Source organism: Bufo bufo, chromosome 1 (assembly GCF_905171765.1).
Source record: "Bufo bufo chromosome 1, aBufBuf1.1, whole genome shotgun sequence".
NCBI lineage: Eukaryota > Metazoa > Chordata > Amphibia > Anura > Bufonidae > Bufo > Bufo bufo.
Window position 1 is genome coordinate 122,930,008 of NC_053389.1, and position 25,078 is coordinate 122,955,085.

Genomic DNA, 25,078 nt, shown 5'->3' on the forward strand with positions numbered 1-25,078 from the left:
CATAGCAGCCAATCAGATTTCACCTTTCATTTTTGACAGCTCTTTTGGAAATCCAGTTCTACTTTACACCAGTTTGATAAATGACCCCAATTATGTCTATTAGGGTCACTATTTTTTCAGCAGTATAGTACCTAAGGCATTGGGGAGCACAACGGGCACAGTATCGGGAGTGGCAGCAGGGTGAAACTGTCGGGACACCAGGATGGGGATGTTGATGGAAAAATTGAGAAATCTAACGTGTCTGTGTTACAAACTCTGTAGAGACGAGAATGGCTGAAAGAACTTGTCATGGCCGTCTGGGTCAAATGGAGGAGAAGAGGAAAGAGAACATCTACATGCCAGGAGATGTCCCTGGATGTAAGAGGTATGTGGTGCTGTATTCTTCTCCAAGTCTTTTTTATTATAATTATATGTATTTTAAATTTGGCGACCAAATTTTTCAGTTAGGAGCCAATTTGGGGTAATTTGGGGTATTTTTTTTTTTGTCTGAAGATGTCATATGGCCTATAAAGAGACTGCGGTGCTCACGAAGCACTGCAGCCTCTTAAAAACTAAAATAAAAAACTAAAATGGAGGGTGGGGCCCAAGTTGGGTAGACAGCCCCCGGGCCTATCAGCACTTAATCTGCTCCTGGCCATACTGATTTAGGGCTCATGCCCCAGAGCAGCAGCACTAAGAGTCCCACCGTGGGGCTGGTTAGGGGCATAGAGCTTATGGCTCGAAGCCGCCGCATGCGCATTAATTACTGTGATGCCGTACAAGGAATGGGCATCGCAGTGCGCTAGCGCTGGCCGACAATCTGAGTGCGCAGGCGCGGGATCTCGGCCAAACAAAAAGTAAGTAGATGGGCGGTCAGAGGAAAAGAATGGGCGGGGGGAAGCAACAATAAGGCTGAGCTAGCTGGGCACCTACGAGGGTAACGCCGCCCCTGGGCACTTGCGAGCCCTCATTTGCATATGCTACTAAGTAGTTTTTTGCCGGTTTTATAAGTCCAGGATTGCTCATAAAGGTAACGTTTTTATTAACTGTAAGGCTGCTAGAAAGCTATGGGAAGGGTTAAAAAGGTGAAACTTTGATGACAGACTCCCTTTAAGGGAATTTCCATTTCTTTTAATACAAAAAAAGGGGGAAGGTTTTCTGGATATCATTTTTTGAAGTCACTCCAAAAATGTCACCAGATGACTACCGCCTGGGATGATCCTGGTAATTCTAACCTACTGTGGTCAAAGACAACGGTGAAAACAAAAGAGTCACAAACATGACAAAATTCTGAACCAAACCGAGCACAGGTAAATCCAAGGCGAACATCAGGAACCCAGACATGTGGACTTCATGCACTTGGATACACAAATTTCAGCAACTTGGACATTGCTTAGACACAGCAGATACATACAGAAACTAGGCCAGACTAATCGGACAAGAACTAGGACGGAATCCTGACAAAACACGGAACAGAATTTAGTAGAACAGGATTCAGACTGTGACACAGATCAGACTATGGCAAATGAACTAGGACAGAATTCAGACTGTGAGATAACCAGAACAATCCAGAGACATGAACTATGAACTAGGACTAGGACTATAACTAGGGCACAGACAGACTCCAAACAGAACACAGCAAGACAGACATGAGAGACAAGAAAGTTGCTCAACCAGGGCAGGTCATAGCAGTTAACCAGGAGATGGTCCTACACTGCTCCCTCAAGCAGCTGATCCTAGCTTGTATGGTACAATGGCATTGTGAACTGCCATTGCAACAATATTTTGTATTTAAAGGATAACTGTCGTATTATTATTTTTTGGAGCATTGGATTGTGGTGATTAATATCACCTTGGTGGCCCTATTTCAACTTTTCACTGTGTATTCAATTACCCCTTAATTCCACATTTTTGTTCCCTGTACTGCCTATTTTTACCTGTGCTTAAAATAGGGTTGCTAGGCATGGTCTGTCTATCTGTTGACAGATGGAGCATGCAGCGTGCAGGCTCACATTACTGACAGCCAGGGACTGTAAGTAAATGATTAAAGCCAGGTCCTCCCCAGCAGCTAATAACAGTGCCTGGGCTGTGTGCACTTCTTCCCTGTCCCTGCGCTTGGCAGACGCTCCCTCACTTAGCAGTGCTGGAGAATGCAGAGTTGGAGCAGCGCACAACAGGGAAGGGAGATCTGCCATCTGCTCAGTGTATAAATGAAAGCAACATGTGGTAAGAGGACCCCTTTGTGCTGCAGGAGATTAACCCTTTAGGGGGGAGAGCTCTGGTTACTGACACTTTTGGGGGGCTATTGTTACTGGCTAGTGCATGTGAGGAGCTCAATGCATTGTGGGTAGTGAGGGCAGGTGGGATTAGCCTCAGGGTGAGGGCAGTGGCAGCCATCTTAACTGAATAGTGAAATTGCAGTTTTATGCAGACTGGTTGCTAAGGGCTGAATCTTATTAAATATGGGGTAAGTTAGTCTAATACAGTCCTGATCAAAAGTTTAAGACCACTTGAAAAATGGCAAAAAAATCATATTTAGCATGGCTGGATCTTAACAAGGTTCCAAGTAGAGCTTCAACATGCAACAAGAAGAAATGGGAGTGAGACAAAACATTTTTTGAGCATTCAATTTAATGAAAACAACGAATAAACAGAAACAGGCTGTTTTTCAGCTGATCAAAAGTTTAGGACCACCCCTCCAAAAAAAAACTAAACCCCCCCAAAACAGAAATCCAACTTTCAAACATGAACTCAGTAATGAGTAGCTCCACCGTTATTGTTTATCACTTTCAAAATTCGTTTTGGCATGCTTGATGCAAGCGTTTCCATGAGGTGAGTGGGAACATTTCTCCAAGTTGTGAAGACGGCCGCACGAAGGCCATCTACTGTCTGGAACTGTTGTCCATTTTTGTAAACTTCCCTTGCCACCCATCCCCAAAGGTTCTCAATTGGATTTAGATCAGGGGAACACGCAGGATGGGCCAAAAGAGTGATGTTATTCTCCTGGAAGAAGTCCCTTGTCCTGCGGGCATTGTGTACTGTAGCGTTGTCCTGTTGAAAAACCTAGTCTTTACCACACAGACGAGGGCCCTCAGTCATGAGGAATGCTCTCTGCAACATCTGGACATAGCCAGCGGCCGTTTGACGCCCCTGCACTTCCTGAAGCTCCATTGTTCCACTGAAGGAAAAAGCACCCCAGACTATTATGGCGCCCCCTCCACTGTGGCGCGTAGAAAACCTCTCAGGTTGGGATCTGCTTGTCATGCCAGTAACGTTGGAAACCATCAGGACCATCAATGTTAAATTTTTTCTCATCAGAGAATAAAACTTTCTTCCACCTTTGAATGTCCCATGTTTGGTGCTCTCTTGCAAAGTCCAAACGAGCAGTTCTGTGGCGTTCAAGGAGACGAGGTCTTTGAAGACGTTTTAGTTTTTGAAGCCCTTCAGTCTCAGATGCCGTCTGATGGTTATGGGGCTGCAGTCAGCACCAGTAAGGGCCTTAATTTAGGTCGAGGATCGTCCAGTGTCTTGACGGACAGCCAATTAGATCCTCCGGCTCAGTGCTGATGAAATTTTTTGGGGTCTTCCACTTGACTTTTTTGTTCCATAACCCTCAGGATCATTTAAGAAATTCCAAATGACTGTCTTACTGCGTCCCACCTCAGCAGCGATGGCGCGCTGTGAGAGACCCTGCTTATGCAGTTCAACCCGACCACGTTCAAAAAGGGAGAGTTTTTTTGCCTTTGCCATCACAAGGTGTGACTACCTGACAGAAAATGACAATGAATCCACATCTTTGCACAGATTTGGCCTTTTAAAAGCATGCGGTCCTAAAATTTGGATCAGCTGAAAAACAGCCTGTTTCAGTTTAATCGTTATTTTCAATTAATTGAATGCTCAAAAAAATGTTTTGTCTCACTACCATTTCTTCTTGTTGCATGTTGAAGCTCTACTTGGAACCTTGTTAAGATCCAACAATGTAAAATATGATTTTTTGCAATTTTTCAAGTGGTCACTAAACTTTTGATCAGGACTGTATTAACTGATTCTGGAATATCATGGTATTAGTAACTACATATTAGAAAATTGAAATTAGGGTCTAAATGTGACAGTTATCCTTTAACTTTCAATGGTACTACTGAAATAAAAAAAGTTAAAATAATTCTAAAACAAATTGTTCTATGTTAGTTTAACAAAATACCCCTTTCTAATGGAAGTGTCCCTTTAATGTTAAAAGTTTGTGCACACCCTTTAACTCATGCTTTTTTAGTGGACCCGATTCTAAATGATAAAGTCCTGTGATTACTTGTAACTCCTTTCTTTATAATATTTGTGGTGTCCTTCTAATATACCCATACTGCAAGGGTTAACAAGCTATACATATAATATGAAAGTGAAGTTCTACAATCTGACTAATTTCACGTGAGCTTTGATCTCCTGCAGAGCTGTCTGGCTCATCATAAAGGCCTCAGTGGTATGGTAATTACACGTGAAGCGAGATTCCCCAATTAGGTTTTATTTGTAGTCAGGCCTAATGAGAGACTTTTCCCCACATAATAACATCTGACACTGAGATCATATTGCTATTCCAGCACTAACTACTGGGAACTGAGAAAATTAATAAAATCAGTTTAAAGGGAACCTGTCCCCATGAACATGCAGTGCAATCTGCAGGCAGCGCGTTATAGAGCAGGAGGAACTGAGCAGATTAATATATAACTTTCTGGAAACTGATTCAGCAAATCTTGTAATATGATCATTGAAATCTCTGCTCTTTCTGGGCTCATTTGGCAAGTGGACAGGTCCTATAAGTGATTAACATATATGTCTACATGACTCAGCATACAGGGAGGGCTGTCAATCACTGAGCAGAACGGCCCACATAACCCCTGAAAGGAGAAATTTAAAAGGGTTATCTGAGACTAAAACATTCCCCCCATATGCCCGGGCCCCCACATTGAATCTACTTACTAGCTCCCAGCTCCCTGTGCCGCTCCTTCTCCCCGCGCTGCTGCTTCTCCCTGTTTGCAGATGAATACATCTGGTGTCGGGGGGGAGCAGGCGGTGACGGGGGGGAGCCTCCTTAGTGTCACCCACGATGCTAGGGAGGCTCGTCCCTGTCACCGCCTGCCATTGGCTGCTCCCCCCGACACCGGATGTTTTCATCTGCGCACGGTGAGAAGCAGCAGCACAGGAGCAGCGCGGGGAGCCAGGTAAGTAGATTCAGTGTGAGGGGCCCTGGCATATGGGGGCATTTTTTCGTCTCGGATAACCCCTTTTAAATACATAATTTGCAAGTTTTGCAGAATTATTTCCCAGAAATCTATACATCAATCTGCTGAGATACTCCTGCTCTATTTCATGCTGTCTGCAGGTTGCTTGGCATTTGCATGCTGTCACCCTTACAGGGTAGCAATGTTTGCACCCTTGCTGAAGTGAGGGGGGATCTGTGGCATTACACTATCCATATTGCAGTAGGTAGCATTTTGGCAGATCTTTAATTCATTGGTGCTAAGCTCACTTCAGTGGGAGCAGTGCTACAGTAACCAGCTCTGTCCACTACAGCAATGGACGAAGCTGTGTAGTTCTGGCGCCAATGCAACTGCATCTCCTGTAGAACAGCTGATCGGCGGGGTGCGGGGTTTCAGATCCTCCCAAGATCCAATATTGGTGACCTATGCTGAGGATAGCCTATTAATATTAAAGTACCAGAAAACCCTTTAAAAGTTTTGTTTATGTACCCTGTGCTATATTGTGCTGTACACCGCATACTGAATGTAATCCCATGTATTTAATGTACACTTGCAATATTACATGCTGCCACAAGGTGCCACTGCAGATGCACGGACTATAAAAAAGGTCTGTAAACAGGAAGCGATTAAGTCTGTGGCTGAGACCACATGGACTGCCTGGGAGGTCTGTATAGCTGAAATAGCAGCATATAAGGCCCCAGAAGACAGCCAAAACAAGGCACATCAAAGCCAAAGGAAGCTGCAAAGACGAATGAAGAGGAGAGGCTGTAGAGAGTGTACAGCAGTGAGACGTTCAGTCTCTCATATCGTTCTGGTGGAAATTCGGCCAGCTTTTCTTTACAGCATTGTTTCAGTTCATTGAGGTTTGTGGTCATTTGTTTATGCACTGCTCTCTTAAGGTCTCTTAGGCTCCATTCACACGTCCGCAACGTGTTTTGCGGATCCACGGAGCCGCAAAACACGGAAAGCAGCAATGTGCATTCCGCATTTTGCGGACCGCACATTGCCGGCACTAATAGAATATGCCTATTCTTGTCCGCAATTGCAGACAAGAATAGGACATGTTCTATTTTTTTTGCGGAACGGAAGTGCGGACCCGGAAGTGCGGATCCGCAATTCCGTGTCCAGGCAGCACGTCGTGCTGCCCCATAGGAGTGAATGGGTCCACAATTCCGTTCTCAAAATTCGGAACGAAATTGCGGACGTGTGAATGGAGCCTAAAAATGATCGCTAACTTTTCACACAGCTTTGCATAGATCAATAGTACAAATGACCAGAAAAAACTTTGTAATATGTTTTATCTGTGAGAAATGTCTAGTTCTTCTGTTATCAGCTGTTTACCAACCTTCTACCCCCTGCTAATTGCTTTTAACTTTGAAAAATGCCTTTGCCCCCATCCAGTACCGATGATCTCTGCAGGAAAAGTTCAGAACTGTTATCCATTACCTAGGGCGCAGAATGACCACAAAAAGTGACTCTTACTCTGAAAAGACGTGGCAGGACTGTACATTACATATACAGACCACTGATGTCAGTTATTACAGTAGATGGTTCATTTTATCTGGGGTGGTACTGCAGGGGAGTTAACAGAGGTGGATAAAGTACTCCATAGGCCCTGAACTATTCCCAAAACCTTCCCAGCTTATTGTCAAGAATCCTTCTCAGCAAAAAGATGGTCCAAACAGCCATTCTGTTCAGATAATGTCCATCCATGGTTGCAGACACTTCATGGTTTTTATAGGTTTTTAGTTTCTCAGATCCCACTAACTTGGTTGAACATTGTACTCTGCATATTGTACCGAAGGCAGTCCCATCTGTAAAGTGTCCTAGCAGCTAGTCATTTACCACTAGGGTCTATTTCTTATGGAATGATTTCTTATTGATAGTAAGTCCTGTGTGTGCAGTGATAAGAACAAAGATTATGAGGTAATTAACCCCTTCCCGACCTTCAACCCTGTAAGACAGAAGTCATATCTCCAGAGCGAAGCAGGCGCCAGATTTCTGTTGTTTCACACAGCAAACACACAGAGCTAATGTTGACGATTGGTGATAATGCCAGTTGTGGACATTTAAGCCCTCAGTTGCCCTAGTCAGTTGTGACCCAATCTAAAACTTAACGTTTATTGGATACTATTATAAAAGGATACAAACATAACATATAGTGCTAAGTGTGTGCACACCACAGACGTGCGACAAACATTACCCACAAAAAACTAATGAAATTCCCATGGTTGACCATACCTTCATGGAGTCACCTGAATATCGTCTTGTGGTTCCAGAGATCAATCTTTCGTGCGGACAGGGTCCTAGAAAGCCCTGTCAAGCCTAGAAATCCCTATGGCCCGACCCAGGGCAGCCCGTCCGGAACCTAACCCTACAATATTAGAGGCCCTGTGTCACGGCGGGCGTGCACTCAGAATAACAGAAAACCTACCAACCAGGCTCTGGGCGAGAGACAGGGGAAGGGTCACCTCCTAGCTAATCCCTGACCTCTTTCCCTGCACTGCTCAGCCCACCTGCAGACCTTTAAGGTAGGTATGAGGTGTCCCCGTGCCTGGGCTGACAAAACCCTAACTTCCCTGAGATGGTGAAGAGGGGAAATAGGAGCAGCCTGCTCGCACAGAACCTGGATGGAAAAGATGACACAAAATAACTAAACCAGAAATCACACTTATCTCTCTGAGCTGGAACAGACAGAGAACCTTCCTTCCTAGCTTCCAAGACCACAATGATTTGTATAATCCGCTCAGAGCACTGGGCTGGTGAGCCCTTTAAACTAATGACCCCACCCAGTGCACCTGATGAGAGGCGGATCCAGCACGGCTCCAAAACAAACACTAAACTCGTGCTGCAATCCTGGCCGACCTCCGCACATCGTCAGAGTAGGGCATGACACCCTGGACGTCCCTGCCTAAGGGTACTCACTAAATAAGGGCCCCTAACGCAGAAAATAAAACTATGCATTTCTTCTGTAATTACTAAAGCCCCAGACTCATCAGGGGAACACCTGTAACTTATTTGTGCTAAAAACACCCACCACTATCATTAGGGTATATTGAGGATGGTACCTAACATAGAAAGCTGAATAGATTTATCTCTGGAACCACAAGATGATATCCAGGTGACTCCCATCCACTGGTAAGGTTGTTCCTTTTATTAAGTGGAATACATACATGATTTGGGGAAAAAATATTAAAACACAAGAAAAACTATATAAATGTTATATCAGTGTAATCGTACTGACCTGGAGAATAAAGCAGGGCTTTTCCCAGTCCTTAATCACCCCTAACCATTATAGGGGTTAGAGTGCATTAGAAAGGTGACATTGCACACATCCTTACACTTAAAACAAAAGATCATCTAACTGCAACGTATAGACAAGCACAATACTTCGGTTCCATGCAATCTACATTCTGCTCACCAGATGGCAGCAAAGTCATTTGTATTCAGCATCAAACCAGCTCAGGCTCTCCGGGAAACCAGGCCAGGCACATAAATAGCACAGAATGAAGTGGAGCAGAGATAGGACCAAGGACTTGACCCCAGAAGTGTGAATCTATGACAGTCCTTCCTTGTAAACATGTGTAGCATAGTCCACGTCAAAGATAAAATAATTCAGAAATGTGTTATTTATAGATTGTGTGCGTCAACAGCATGTCCTGAATTTATGTTCGCTCCACGCTGTTACATTCTCCCCGTAGTGATGGTGTGTCAGATGTGGGCATTTAATAAACTGATATTGCAGCTTATAATATACAACCATAACATTAAAATCCCCTGCCTGATATTGTGTCGGTACACCTTGTGCTGCCAGAACAGCTCTAACCTATGAAGGCATGGACTCTGAAGACCTCTGAAGGTGACCTGTGATATCTCAGGTGTTAGCAGCTGAACCTTTAAATCCTGTAAGGTGGGGGCCTCCATAGATTAGACATGTTTTTCTAGCACATCCCACAAAGGCCTGATCTGATTGAGTTTTAGCGAAGATTGGATCTGGAGGCCAGAAGTAGTGTTGACCAAGCATGCTCGGGCGAACACCAGTTCGGCTCGAGCATCTCGATGCTTGGCACATGGCGGTATTCGGCCGAATACCGCATGTGCTCTAGTGCAATGCTCCAGTCTCCTCCCCGCACGTTTGTTGCCTGCTACGCAGCCAATAAATGTGCAAGTAAGTACTGCCCTTCACTGTAATGCCGTAGCCATGTTGGTTACTGGCATTACAGCGATTGGCTGGTCGGAACGTGTCATCGGGTGTTTTATAGCACCCGATGACACGTGTTCGGCTCAGTGTTAGTCAGGGAGAGCTGTGCTGAAGAAGGGAAAGATAGTGTAGGGAGAGAATTTTTTTTTTGTAAATTGAAAGACTTGTCAGAGACCCAAAAGTCCTTCTAAGGACTATTGTTGTGTGTGGCAGCAGCAATATATATATATATATTTTTTAAATCAAATAGTTTTTATTAGGATTTTCCCGGATAAGTACATTTATAGATCCAGCATAAGTACATTTCTGTAAACAGGTACAAATCCAATTTGGATACATTAATAAACAATCTTGAACATACAAGAATGAAGAACCCTACCCTCCCTCCCTCCCCTAACCTGCAGCATGCCATATTGTCCTTTTGCTTGACTTTCTCTCTCTACCTATGACGTTGTATCCCTTGTTCTACTAAATCATGACTTCTTTTCGACACTATCTAGCATTTCGCCCCAATTGTAGAGACAGGAGACGTCCAGAGAGTAGTCCTGGCGTTCACAGCCATGGTCCCCATATAGACTCAAACTTCTTAATCGTTCCCCTTTTAAGATACACCCCCCTTTCCAATCCAATTATAACATTCATGCGTGCAATGTATTCCTCTTTGGCCGGTACAGCAGTGCTTATCCAATACTTGGCTAGTAATTTCCTAGCCTGATACAGTGATCTACTTATGCCAATATTAAGATCTGTTGTGGAATCCCCTTGCAACAGGCCCAGCACACATATCAGTGTCAGTGGTTCGGCTGGTAATCTGATCCCAACCCCTTAAAAATGATGTCAAATACTATATTCCAAAAAGGGCGTATGGCAGTGCATTCCCAAAACATGTGTAATATATGTGCCCCCGGAATATTGCATTTGGGGCAGTTAGATGTGTCACGTACACCTATCTTATGTAAGAACTCAGGTGTTCTGTATACCCTATGTATCAGGTATAATTGTGAAAGTCTGTGCGTTTCACAGAGTGATAGCAAGGGCTCCTAGACAATATGTCAGACCACTGTACATCATCTAGGGGGCCAACCTCTCGATGTAGAATCCCGAAATCACTCCTTTGGTGTCACCTCCTTTCCTGATTTGGTCAGCTAATAGAGATGACTGTATAGTCATATCCACTGTCCTACCCTGCATGGCGTAATTGTAAATACTGATAGAAATTTGCGTCAGCAAGTTTGAATTCTTCCTTTAATTGTTAAAAGCTTTTGAGAGTCCCATTTGCATAAAGTTGTGACACCCAATAAATCCCCCTTTTCTCCCAACTACTAAAGCCTTCCAACTTACTCAGTTCCGGCAGGCTTGAGTTGTTCCATAAAGGAGTAAGGGTATTACACCCCGAAAGTTTGGTAATTTCTTTCAGTTTTTTCCACACCTTGCGGAGCAGGGCTACACTCGGGACAGACTCTGGGGGGCAGATCACAGAACCAAGCTCCAATATATATCCAGGTGTTCTCCCTCCCACCAAATAAGACATTAAGCAATATATATTTTTACATCCTGCGCTAATTAGCGGTCAATAGTTAGGCCACTGCTTACAGCGACATTATCAGTGCTACATCTCCTGTGTAACATGTGCACATCCAAAAAATATTAGTGACATCCAGTGTACTTTTTCCGTAGACGGTGTCCGCTGCGGACAGTGACATTACCTGGGGTACATCTCCTGTGTGACGTTTCGACATCCCAAATACCTGTGAAATTCCCTGTAATTCTTTATTAGCCGCTGGTGACATCAGCGACATTACCTGGGGTACATCTCCTGTGTAACGTTTCCACATCCCAAATACCTGTGACATTCCCTGTAATTTTATATTAGCCGCTGCTGACATCAGCGACATTATCTGCGGTATTTCTCCTGTGTAACGTGTGCGCATCCCAAAAAGATCTGTGACATCCAGTGTACTTTTTCCGTAGACGGTGTCTGCTGCGGACAGTGACATTATCTGCGTTATATCTCCTATGTAACGTGAGCACATCCAAAAAATATCAATGACATCCAGCGTACTTTTTCCATAGACGGTGTCCGCTGCGGACAGTGACATTACCTGGGGTACATCTTCTGTGTACTTTTTCTGTAGACGGTATCTGCTGCGGATAGTGACATTATCGGCGCTACATCTCCTGTGTAACATGTGCACATCCAAAAAATATTAGTGACATCCAGTGTACTTTTTCCGTAGACGGTGTCCGCTGCGGACAGTGACATTACCTGGGGTACATCTCCTGTGTAATGTTTCCACATCCCAAATACCTGTGACATTCCCTGTAATTCTATATTAGCCGCTGGTGACATCAGTGACATTACCTGGGGTACATCTCCTGTGTAACGTTTCCACATCCCAAATACCTGTGACATTCCCTGTAATTTTATATTAGCCGCTGCTGACATCAGCGACATTATCTGCGGTATTTCTCCTGTGTAACTTGTGCACATCCAAAAAATATCAGTGACATCCAGTGTACTTTTTCTGTAGACGGTGTCCGCTGCGGACAATGACATTACCTGGAGTACATCTCCTGTGTAACGTTTCCACATCCCAAATACCTGTGAAATTCCCTGTAATTTTTTATTAGCTGCTGCTGACATCAGCAACATTATCTGCGGTATATCTCCTGTGTGACGTTTCCACATCCCAAATACCTTTTTAAATTTTTTTGCACATACACTTACAAATCCTACGCTACTGTACTTGTGACATACTTTCAAGCATACATAACATTTAATATGAAGAAGGCGAGCAGTAAGGGACAGGGGGATGGGGCACGCAGAGGCCATGGCCCTGGGCACATTGAAACTGTGCCTGCTGCCAGAGCACAAGAAAAACAATCATCCACGATACCTAGCTTCATGTCCCAGTTTGCAGGGCGGCGCAGGACAACGCTCTTGAAGTCAGACCAGAGCGACCAGGTCGTCGGTTGGATTGCAGCAGATAATGCTTCCAGTTGGTTAAGCACCACCCTGTCTTCCACCAAGTCCAGTCTCAGTAGCCAAGAGTCTGGTCAACACAATCCTCACCCTGATCCTCCTTTCTCCCACCATGGAGAGTCTTGCCAAACAAGTGATCCCACACTCGGATATACCGAGGAGCTCATTTCAGCGCCATTCCTTCATTTGGGCCTCTCAACAAGCCCGCTTGAAGAGGGACATGAGATCTTGTGCACTGATTCCCAAACTCTTGAGCATCCACAGTCACAAGAAGATGACAGTGGGGAACGGCAATTAGTGTTTCGCGAGGTAGATGATGATGATAAGACACAGTTGCCAATAAGTCAACGGCAATTAGTGTCTAAAGAGGTTGATGATGAGACACATTTGTCAATAACTGAGGTTGTTGTTAGGTCAACAAGTCAGGAGGATGAGCAGAGTGAGGAAGTGGAAGAGGAGGTGGTGGACGATGAAGTTAGTAACCCAACCTTGGAAGGTGGCAAGCCGAGCGAGGGCAGCAGTACGGAGGGGGATGAATCCGCAGCACCGCAACAGGCTGGAAGAGGCAGTGGAGTGGCAAAAGGGAGAAGTCGGGCCACACCAAACAGGCCCGCAACTGTTCCCCAAAGCACACTCTTGCGGAAATCTCCCTTGCCAAGGGTTAGGTGTTCCGCAGTCTGGCGCTTTTTTGAGGAGAGTGCGGACGACAAAAGAATTGTAATTTTCAACCTGTGCCATACCAAAATGAGCAGGGGCGTGAACACTAGCAACCTCACCACCACCAGCATGATCTGCCACATGGCATCAAAGCACCCTAATAGGTGGGCCGAACACCTGGGTCCACAACCAGTGTCTGTGGGTCACATCACTGCCTCCTCTTCCCCTGTGTTACGTGCTGGCCAATCCCCTGTCGAAGGCACAGGCCCGGATGCTTCCAGCCCTGCACCTGGACCTTCGCAAGGACCATCCGCGACCACATCCACATCTGTGTCCCAGCACAGCGTACAAATGTCCTTACCCCAGACATTTGAACGCAAGAGCAAATACCCAGCCACCCACAGGCCATAGCACTAAATGTGCAACTTTCCAAATTAGGCTTGTGGACACTGCAGCCTGATGTCAGCAGCCGTCCCTTGTTACGCAGTCCCCAGCCGCCACTATTTTTTACGGTGTGCCGTGCCTGCCTTACACCAGCACGTGTCTCTTAACATCACCCGTGCCCTGACCAATGCAGTTACTGGGAAGGTCCACTTAACCACTGACACATGGACAAGTGCTTTCGGCCAGGGGCGCTACATTTCCCTGATGGCACACTGGGTGAACGTTGTGGAGGCGGGGAGCGAGTCGTACCCTGGGATGGAGCAGGTGCTACCAATGCCAAGATTGCAGGCTCTAATTCCATCAGGGTTTCCGCCACCACCTATGTTAGTGGCTCCAACCCCTACTTTTTCTCCTCCGCCTCCTCCTCCACTTCCACCTCAGAATTATCCTCTTGCAGCACCAGTCAGCCATCAGTCGGTAGCTGGAAGCAGTTTAGCACTGCAGTGGGAAAGAGTCAACAGGCCGTGCTTAAGCTGATCTGTTTAGGTGACAAACTGCACACCGCCGCAGAGCTGTGGCAGGGGATAAGAGACCAGACCTAGAACCAGGCATAGTTGTGTCTGATAATGGCCGTAACTTGGTGGCGGCTTTGGAGCTCGGGAAGCTCACACACATCCCATGCCTAGCCCACGTGTTCAACTTAGTGGTTCAGCGGTTTCTCAAAACCTACCCTAATTTTCCTGAGCTACTGGTGAAGGTGCGCCGCGTGTGTGCACATTTCCGCAAGTTATCGACTGCTTCCGCTGGGCTGTCAATGCTGCAACAGCGCTTACAATTGTCAGCTCACCGACTGTTGTGCGACCTGAACACGCGCTGGAACTCGACGTTCCACATGTTGGCCAGGCTTTGTGAGCAGCAGAGGGCAGTAGTGGAATACCAGCTGCAACATGGTCGTCGCCTTTCCAGTCATCTTCCGCTCTTCACAAGCGAGGAGTGGGCATGGATGTCTGACCTCTGTGAGGTTTTAAGAAACTTTCAGGAAACAACACAGATGGTGAGCGGCGATAACGCTATTATCAGCGTCACCATCCCACTTCTATGTCTACTCAAATGCTCGCTGCTCACAATTAAAGCCAAAGCTTTGCATGTGGAAGAGGTGGAAATGGGGGAAGACATTACACAGGGTGATAGCCAGACCACCCTCAGTTCGTCTTCTCAGCGCAAATTGGATGATGATGATGATGAGGAGACGGTTGCCTCTGCTACAGAGGGTAGTACCCATGGAAGTTTAATTCCATCTGTTCAGCGTGGATGGGCAGAAGAGGAGGAAGAGGATGAGGAGATTGAGAGTCATCCCATCCTCCTGATGACGACAGCAAAGTCTTGCCTGTTGGGACTCTGGCACACATGGTGCAATACCAGAAGGTCCTTGTTGAAAAATTGCTCCAAAAATTTACATCTGACAACGCTGGCGGCAGAGTACGTAGTTCCTTGGGCAACCGAGGAGGGGAGACGAGGGGAACACACAGCAGTTCCAACAGAGGAAGCCTGGGACAGTTAATGACACCCCGCCAGCACCCCCACCCTGATGCGGGGCCTAGTGTCACAAAGAGGGAAAATTTTTGGAATATGGTGAAGGGGTACGTAGAAGACCGTGTCAGCATCCTCAATGATCCCTCTGTGCCTTACAACTACTGGGTGTCTAAGCTGGACACGTGGCACGAACTGGCGCTCTATGCCTTGGAGGTGCTGGCCTGCCCTGCCACCAGCGTTTTGTCAGAGCGGGTATTTAGTGCTGCTGGGGGCATAATAACTGATAAGCGCATCCATCTGTCAATTGAAAATGCTGACAGGTTGACTCTTATAAAAATGAACAAGGCCTGGCTTGCCCTTGACTTCTCTACTCCACCAGAGAAAAGCAGCTGAACATAAAGGCACTTTAAATGTGTTTTTATAATGTACTGAATACACTGTATTCCCATTCCCCCCATCCCAACACAAAAAAGGGTATGTGGTTCAATCTTCCTTTTCTCATCCTCCTCCGCGCATATAATGTTTTAGAGGATCAGCTCACCAGCAGGCCCTCACCTACAATCTTTTAGAGGGTCAGCTCACCTGCAGGCCCTTGCATATAATGTTTTTGAGGGTCAGCTCACCAGCAGGCCCTCAACCATAACGTTTTACAGGGTCAGCTCATCAGCAGGCCCTCGACCATAATTTTTTCAATAGTCAGCTCAGCAGCAGGCACTCGCCCATAATTTTTTTCGATGCTCAGATCAGCAGCAGGCACTCGCGCCTAATGTTTTAGAGAGTCAGCTCTGCAGAAGACCCTCGCCTCTAATGTTTTAGATGGTCAGCTCAGCAGCAGGCTCTTGCTCCTAATGTTTTTGAGGGTCACCATCAGGCCATCAATCATAATTTTTCAAGGGTGTATTATGCCCTCCTTTATGTGTAATAAAGGGTGTATTGTAGTGCCGGTTCCTTGTAATTTTTGGCAGCCCTTTCACTTAGTGCATAGGCTTTATGAGTGTAGGAGTCTCACTACCTGAACAATTGTACCACAATGTGAATGAGGCCCTCCTTTATGTGATATACAGGTTGTATCGGAGTGCCTCTTCCTTGTAATTTTTGGCAGCACTTGCACTTTATATACAAGTAAATATACAGCAAAGAATGTTTCCTAACAATTTTTCCTCTAAAATCTATTTTATCTTCGGTTTTGTGCGTATTAGTGTCAGTCTGTAAAAGTGGCGTACTACTCAGACAATATCGTTCCCAGCAGCAACATGGGAGTTCAGGATGCATCCAGACATCCTCCCCATGCTGTTCCCAAACCATTTAGGTGGCATTTCCATCAATTTCTGACCTTTTCCTATGAACCAGACACCCTCCTCTCTGCAGAGCAGAGGGTGCCTGGTTTAATGCTCGGGTTCTCCCATTGACTTCCATTGTGCTCGGGTGCTCGGTAGAGCATCCTGAGGTGTTCGACCCAAGCACCCGAACACCCGAGTACTTTGGTGCTTGATCAACACTAGCCAGAATTCAATATCTTGAACTATTTCTGATGTTCCTCAAACCGTCCCTGAACAATTTTTGTGTGTGGCAGGGGCATTATTCTGCTGAAAGGAGGGCTGCCATTAGGGAATAGGGATGCCATAACAAGATGTACCCGGTCTGTATAATGCTTAGTTAGGTGGAGTCACCGGCAGTCACGTGGAATCCAACTCCCATTGTTTTCAATAGTTGACTACACTGCCGCTCATGTGGCTGGCAGTTTAAAGCCGCAAACGCGCCAAGATAGGACATGTCCTTTCTTGGTGCAGTGTCCGCTGGAAGCTGTGGTTTTGCTCCATTCATCAACCTAACATCCACGTGATGTTGGCCAGAACATCACAGTGCTCCCACCGACTTGCCTTCTTTCCATAGTTCAGATGCCATTGCTTTCCTGGCTAAGCAATGCACATGCACAGGCAGAGTTCCCCTGATGACGCCTGTTTTCCAGCGATACATGTCAGGGGGCAGCGTTTAGCTGAAGTTTTAATTGAAAGCAGTAATAGCACAGTTAGGTAGGCAGCATGAATACTGGCCATGAACTGATAGTTAGATCTGTAGTATGCGCACAATACTACCAGAGGGCTCAATAAGTAGCTACTAATCAAGTCACTGTCTTTTAAAACAGGCAGTAGACAACAGATTTACTATAAATATGCTGATAGACTGATAACATCATATATATATATATATATATATACAGTGGGGCAATAAAGTATTTAATGAGAAATAAAAATACATAAAATCACATTTGCAAATTATGGTGGAAAATAAGTATTTGGTCATCTCAATACTTTGTTATATACCCTATGTTGGCAATGGTCAAACGTTTTCTGTAAGTCTTCACAAGGTTTTCACACACTGTTGCTGGTATTTTGGCCCATTCCTCCATTCAGATTTCCTCTAGAGCAGTGATGTTTTGGGGCTGTCGCTGGGCAACACAGACTTTCAACTCCCTCCAAAGGTTTTCTATGGGGTTGAGATCTGGAGACTGGCTAGGCCACTCCAGGACCTGGAAATGCTTCTTACGAAGCCACTCCTTCGTTGCCCGGGCGGTGTGTTTGGGATCATTGTCATGCTGAAAGACCCAGCCACGTTTCATCTTCAATGCCCTTGCTGATGGAAGGAGGTTTTCACTCAAAATCTCATGATACATGGCCCCATTCATTCTTTCCTTTACACGGATCAGTCGTCCTGGTCCTTTTGCAGAAAAACAGCCCCAAAGCATGATGTTTCCACCCCCATGCTTCACAGTAGGTATGGTGTTCTTTGGATAGAACTCAGCATTCTTTCTCCTCCAAACACGACTAGTTGAGTTTTTACCAAAAAGTTTAGTTTCATCTGACCATATGACATTCTCCCAATCCTCTTCTGGACCATCCAAATGCTCTTTAGCATGCTTCAGACGTGCCCGGACATGTACTGGCTTAAGCAGGGGGACACATCTGGCACTGCAGGATTTGAGTCTCTGGCGGCGTAGTGTGTTACTGATGATAGTCTTTGTTACTTTGGTCCCAGCTCTCTGTAGGTCATTCACTAGGTCCCCCCGTGTGGTTCTGTGATTTTTGCTCACCATTCTTGTGATCATTTTGACCTCACGGAGTGAGATCTTGTGTGGAGCCCCAGATCGAGGGAGATTATCAGTGATCTTGTATGTCTTCCATTTTCTAATAATTGCTCCCACAGTTGATTTCTTCAGAACAAGCTGCTTGCCTATTGCAGATTCAGTCTTCCCAGCCTGGTGCAGGTCTACAATTTTGTATCTGGTGTCCTTCGACAGCTCTTTGGTCTTGGCCATAGTGGAGTTTGGAGTGTGACTGTTGAGGTCGTGGACGGGTGTCTTTTATACTGATAACAAGTTCAAACAGGTGCCATTAATGCAAGTAACGAGTGGAGGACAGAGGAGCCTCTTAAAGAAGAAGTTACAGGTCTGTGAGAGCCAGAAATCTTGCTTGTTTGTAGGTGACTAAATACTTATTTTACCGAGCAATTTACCAATTAATTCATTAGAAATCCTACAATGTGATTTCCTGTATTCTCCCCCCTCCCCCATTCTGTCTCTCATAGTTGAAGTGTACCTATGATGAAAAAAAAAATAAAAAAAAATTGCCATTGTTTGCGGAGGAATTGCTCTCCCCGTTATAGACATGCTACAGTGTTTGGGTTTGAAGAATTTTCACTCATTTAGGCTTTTTTCAGTGAGTTTTTTTGTCTTTATGTGTATGGAATGTGCCACTTTTATTTGTAGGTAACATTCTTTTGCACCTGGTAGCTTCTGTGTCACATGGTCTGTTGTGGGTGCGGCTCACAGCTTTATCCTAACTCACAGTGCATTGGTGATACCACTATGGAGGCATGTGAGAGTCCGGCTGTGAGTTGGTTTCTAGCACTGATTCAGACCCTGTTCACACACCACGGGCAGTTGAGTGGTAGGACCCCATGCGTGCTGAGACACCGTGACGTGGTGACGTGGTGCATGAGGGGCTCCGATATGTTCCTGACTGGAAGATATTGGCAAAGTTCTCAGCTTTTAACATCGGCCTGAGGAATTAGCTAGTATTGTCAGTTGCGTATCATTTTGGTGCATTTTTTGCAGTGATTTTTGTATGTATATTTTTTCATCTGCACAATGTATCATTTTGTGTAAGATGTTCTTGTGGTGCATGCGGTCCGCCCCGGCATCCTCCATTGTACGCATTTTTTGCTGCGGATTGCTGTTGTCTGCTGACCGCATGCTGAGGAACTGCTCTCCCGGTTATAGACACGCAACAGTGTTTGGGTTTGAAGCATTTTCACCCGTTTAGGCCACTTTCTTCTGTGAGTTTTTTTTTCCCCCCTATGATGAAAATTACAGGCCTCTCTCATCTTTTTAAGTGGGAGAACTTGCACAATTGGTGGCTGACTAAATACTTTTTTGCCCCACTGTGGCCATCATGCTGCAATGTTTTAACATATTACTCTCATATCTTAAGAGACATTCTTAAAGTGTGTGAAAATAAAAGTTAAGTTTTACTACAAGCTAGTGGGTGAAAAATAGGGTGTTAGTTGGTCTATAGGACTATAGGAAAATGAGGTATACTCAAATCCTTACACTCACCTATTGTCATATACCACACTTAGCATGTCATTTATAGCAAAAGTCACATCTTTATGGATAATTTAGTCAATTAGAAGCCATCTCAGGGCAAGATTTCTGCACACAAGCTCCTAAATCATGTCCCCCCAACTTTCCTTACACTTTATATATCTCTTCTAGTTCTGTTTTACCCATTATCGAACATGTATAATTATGAACACAGTTGGCTTGCAGTCTGCTATAAATGGAAAAACATGAATTCTACCAGCTACAACTTAATGGACTCCATGACAGAGATCCCGTGGAGGCTTCCTTAAATATCTCAACACATGGCTTCTTACCTCCATGTTCTCTTTCCATGTAAACTCTCCCTACTGAATGTTAGACAAGCTCGGCAGCCACGGTTGATGTAATTGATCATAGAATCTGTAGCCATACCTGCTTATAGAGCAAACTTTCTTCAGTTCAACATTAAAAGGTTGTGTGGTATACAAAACCGTATTTAGAAGTAGCCGTAGAGCGACGTCACTTAGGACCCTCATCCATTAACTACATAGCTAAAGGGACACTTCCTTCAATTTTTATCACATATTAAGGCTGGGCAAGTAATAGAATTCATTTCAGTGGATATCGATTTTTCTCCAAATTTTGAAATCAATATTAAACACCCCCCCTCCTTCCCACAACCAGGGGTGGATTGGCCATAGACCTTATAGGAAAATTTCCTGGTGGGCTGATGCCCAGGGGGCCGCTCAAGCCCTCCTCTCTGGCACTTGCTAGATACAAAATGAGTCCTCAGCAGTAATTAAAGCTTTGAGAAACAGGTACTCTTGTACCAAGCCAGTGACCACACATGCCCTCCAGAATTCAACTGCTGTGGCCCGCATCTAACCTCCTGAGCCCCCTGCTCCATATCTTAAACAAAGACAATATGGAGGAGGACAGAAAATGTGATCTATTGATGGCCACCACAGAGGGACAGCTTTTAGGGCAATCAATGGTCTCATAGTTTTGTGGTAAATTTGTATGACCCTTATATTATATGCTTAAAAAAGAAACCCTGTCATAAACCAGTTTGGAAAATTCACACGGATAACACTTAACATTTTGATTGCCCTTAATTTGGAGGTTTCATTCACACAGTGCAGACAAATGGGAGCAGCTTTGCACTTACCAACCCTGGCCACTACAGTGGGTGGAAATGTGAAAGTTGGTGCCTGTTTTCGGCACCTGGAGAGACTAGTTGATCAGCAGGGTGCCATGAGTCAGATCCGCATCTGATATTGATGACCTACCCTACGGATAAATCATTAATTGTTCAGTGCAGAGGAACCCCTTTAATGTTTTTTTTTTAATGAGGTTCAAGTTAATCTTGGAATAGGCCTTTGAGACGCCTACCTATAATATCAAGTATTTCTTGTGCCCCCACATCATACCACTGCTGCTGTGAGGTTCACAGGAATTTTATGGTTCCATAGCTCCAAACTCAAAATGGTCACGACTCCTCACTGAGAGCTCTGACAAATGTACTACTTTTATAAAACTCGCTCCCTGAAGCCACCTCTAGGGGCAATCGCTCTACAAGGATTTAAAAAACTACTATTGCTCTCAATGGGAGTTATAAAAATCTTTATGCTGTGAGCACCCCCTAGTGGTGGCCACAGCAAAATGCTAGGACTGTATGCTAGGAAAGAGGAGAGATAGTTCTCACCACAGGACTCATGGCAATTGTGTGACATGCCTATATGGGTGGTATAAATCCAAAGGATCTGCAGCACTCCTTCAGTTGTAGCAAAGTAGTTTAGTCACCAGCGGACATCAATACTTAGCAATGTTTTGTCTTCAGTGAGTAATTTTCAATATATGGGTGGTATGTCACTGGCTGTGGCAGTGGAGAGTGGCAATTATATGTGTAATGCACTTGTCATCCTAATGCAGGCACAGTAAAGGAATTTTGCAAAATGATTGGCAGGTGACATTTCACCACCCTAACTTTTAATGCTAATTATCTAGTTCCCCTTTAAATCCATATAATTGTTGCATACTCCGCTGACTGCATATGTACACTGTAATGATTGTATCAGACAGAAGACATGGCCTACATTTCATTCACTCAGCACCGCTACCCTCGCTAATCATCTAAGAATGTGTCCTGCTCAGCAAACACTGTCTTGGGATTGGGAATTAAGTCTTACAAACAGAAGCTGGCAAAGTGAATATATTAGCTCATGTGTTTGGTATTATGAAGCCAAGAAAAAAAAAGGTAAGATAAATAAGAAGTCGAGTGAGCTGCAGCCGGGGCCTACAGACCTGACTATCTGTGTAGAATCAATCATTGGAAAGCAAGCCAAGGACTCCTGAAAGGAAATGTGATCATTATCATTAACGCAACTTGATACTTGTGAAGTACTGGAAATTTAGAGGTAATATCTTAACCATACTAAGTAGACATCATATCTCATCAAGTAAACACGAACCTGGCCATTCAGATTGGTCAGAATCGGTAAAGGACTATGAAATCGGATTCACTAAGGGGAACATTTATTAATACCAGCGTTTTAGATGCCGGTCTTAATAAGCACCTGCGCTGGCGGTGGATCCGCCGAAGTTATGAAGAGGCCAGTTCTAAATGTAAGACAGCTTCCTTGCTGTCTTACATTTAGACCATTTTCTACGCTTAAACCAGGCGTAAAAAATGATGAATGAAATGGCCCCTTCCCTCCCCACACCACTCCCCCTTTTTTAGATCTGGTGTGATTAGGGAAGAAGTCGCAAATTCTGCTACAACATGGCATGGGACAGAATCTGTGCCACATATACGCCACAAAAGTGGCATATATCTGTTCGTAAATTACCCCCTAAGTTCTCCAGAAGGAGTACCATCCATGTGCAACAAACCATGGCAAAAAGAGAAGAGCAGAGGGTGGGAAACCCATCCATTCCTTTAAGAACAGTCCATTACAGATGAAGGTGGTGGAGGAATCTGATGACCCATCCATAACATATTGGAGAGTATAAAATTAGATCATTAGAGGCCTGCATGTTTAGTAGGGGTCTAACCACCATGATGATCAACAGCTAATAGGAATCACAATTGCTAGAGCAAGCTTGTAGGGCAGAAGACCCATCCATTCCTTCATGGATAGTCTGAAAGTAGGTCAATATGGATCTGGCCGCCATGTATGTGGCAAGATGGAGAGTCTACGGCAAACAGGTGTCAAGGAGAAGCTGCTTGGGTTCATAACCCATTCTTTTCTCACAGGTAATCTGAAAATTAGATCCATAGTCAATGTCTCCATGGCGCCTTTGTAAATTACATGATCTGCTTATCTCTGCTTGCCAACGACTGTCCTTATTTGTAATTACCTCATTTTTCATGCACTTGTATATTTTTATATGTTTTTGTGGATTTTACAGACAAAGGTCGATCTCATTTTTCATGGACTTCATAGATGGGCCAGAGATGTAGCGGGTAACTCAGGACCCCATGTAGCTGGCCAGCTAAGACCTGTCCTAGGTTGCTAGTATAGCTTATATGTGTATACAGCTAAACCTGCTAATAACCTTAACACAGTTCCTATGTTTATGTGTTAGAGACAAAAGCAGAGTTATTTACTGTGATATCATGTTTTGGATGTCATATAACTGCTATATTTTGTATTCACAGAAGCAGAAAAAGATAATATGCCTTTAAGATTCATTTTATAGTGTAAGGTAAACTCAGTGACACAGCAGAAACAACAGAAAGCATAGTGTTAATCTGTTGTTGCTGGGCAGAAGTCTAGACCAATCACAGCCAGCGTTTTCACCAATCACAGCCAGCCTCACAGACAGCCTGTCTGGGAATTTCCCCAGCTCCTTCTGCTAGAATCATTACTCACAGGAGCTGAAGAGACATTCACTCCACTGAGATCTGAGTTTTATGGGAACAAGAGGCCAATATAGGTATTTAAAACAGTTATATAATTTTCATATTGTTAGTATTGTGTTTAGAACTGTATACTGAACTAGATATATATGTGTTTACTTACAGTTCCACCAAACTACAATTGCAACCATACAAATTCAATTGCAAGTTTCAAATTGCAAGCTACAATTGCAAGCATTCAGATTTCATATTGCAATCCAAATTGCATACAACCATACCAGATCATACTCAACTAATCTGCAAATAGTCACTGCTAACTGCATACTGCAAGTAGAACTATTAGTTAGACCTCAGATATACCTCTCAGAGAGATCATAAAGTGCTTACATAATTTAAAGTGACAGTTAAGATACTCAAGAGAGAAATAAGAAGAAAATAAATAGGTTGGTCCAGCTTGTATTCGTGGTAATCCAAAGGCTTTATTCAATATTCAATAAAATCCAGGTACAGGAGTGCAGGTCTACATGTTTCGGGCACAATACAATCTTAGCCCTTACTCATGAGTAAGGGCTAAGATTGTATTGTGCCCGAAACATGTAGACCTGCACTCCTGTACCTGGATTTTATTGAATATTGAATAAAGCCTTTGGATTACCACGAATACAAGCTGGACCAACCTATTTATTTTCTTCATACTCATATTTCTCCTATTTCGGGTGAAGGAGTCGGTCCGTGCTATACCAGTGGAATCCCTGGCAGGTGAGAGCTGCTCAAACCTCTGATTTCTACATCAAGAGAGAAATATATCCACCATTTTATGTTGAATGACAAGATTGAACAGTTGAACCACCATCTTAATCATGCCGCCATTTTGTGATATTTTCTTACATGGACCATCTGCTGCGGAGGCGGCAGTGTTATATATGAAGAAAAGGTGAAGTTAATAAAGAAGTTATTTGAAGCATTTGGTGTGCTCTTTAAACCTACTGTTTCCATAGAACGGCGCTAAAGGAATTACAGAGTAATAGACAGTCTGGTTAGACTAAAAGTCAAAGATATCAAAATTCTTCTAATGCCACAGCGCAAAAGGCACTTTATAGTGCTGCGCCTGCCACAGTGGAACTATAGCCCTCAGAGGGCGAAGTGATAGCACTCCTCAACTTGCACAGTAAAGAGCGCATTAGAGCAGCAGAGCACCAGCATATACCACTGCGCAGCAACTGTTCCCTGAGTGAGCAATCATAGACACCTCAGCGGAGCTACCATAAAGGCCATAGAACGTGTTCATTAGTCAAACTGCAGCCGACTCTTAAAGTGGCAGAACGACAAAGGCAAGATAGTCAGAGAAAGAGTGCCAACCCTCCTGCAATCCCTAGAGAGAGAAAGAGACGCATGGTGGATGGCCAGAATCCAGAGCTAGAGTGCCTGTACCGCTATCCATGGGGAGACCACGTACTGCAGTCAGATAATTTCCCGCCACTAGGCCCAAAGCCTGCAGCAGAGTATCCAAGCCAGCGCATCGCAAGTCATCACAAAGCATCGCAAGTCTGCACAGAGCATCGCATCACATCAAGAAAAGACAAGTCTCCTTTAAGACAGACATTTGTTCCAGCAACCTCCAGATCGC

General features: G+C 44.6%; 1 long non-coding RNA gene across 1 annotated transcript; it reads left to right on the plus strand.

Annotated features, from left to right (window-relative positions):
• Window positions 1-1,305: 1,305 nt before the first annotated feature.
• On the plus strand, window positions 1,306-23,629 carry LOC120998500. The gene is made up of 3 exons (XR_005778413.1): window positions 1,306-1,670; window positions 15,164-15,171; window positions 23,617-23,629. It is a non-coding gene; the product is annotated as an uncharacterized LOC120998500 (long non-coding RNA).
• Window positions 23,630-25,078: the final 1,449 nt, after the last annotated feature.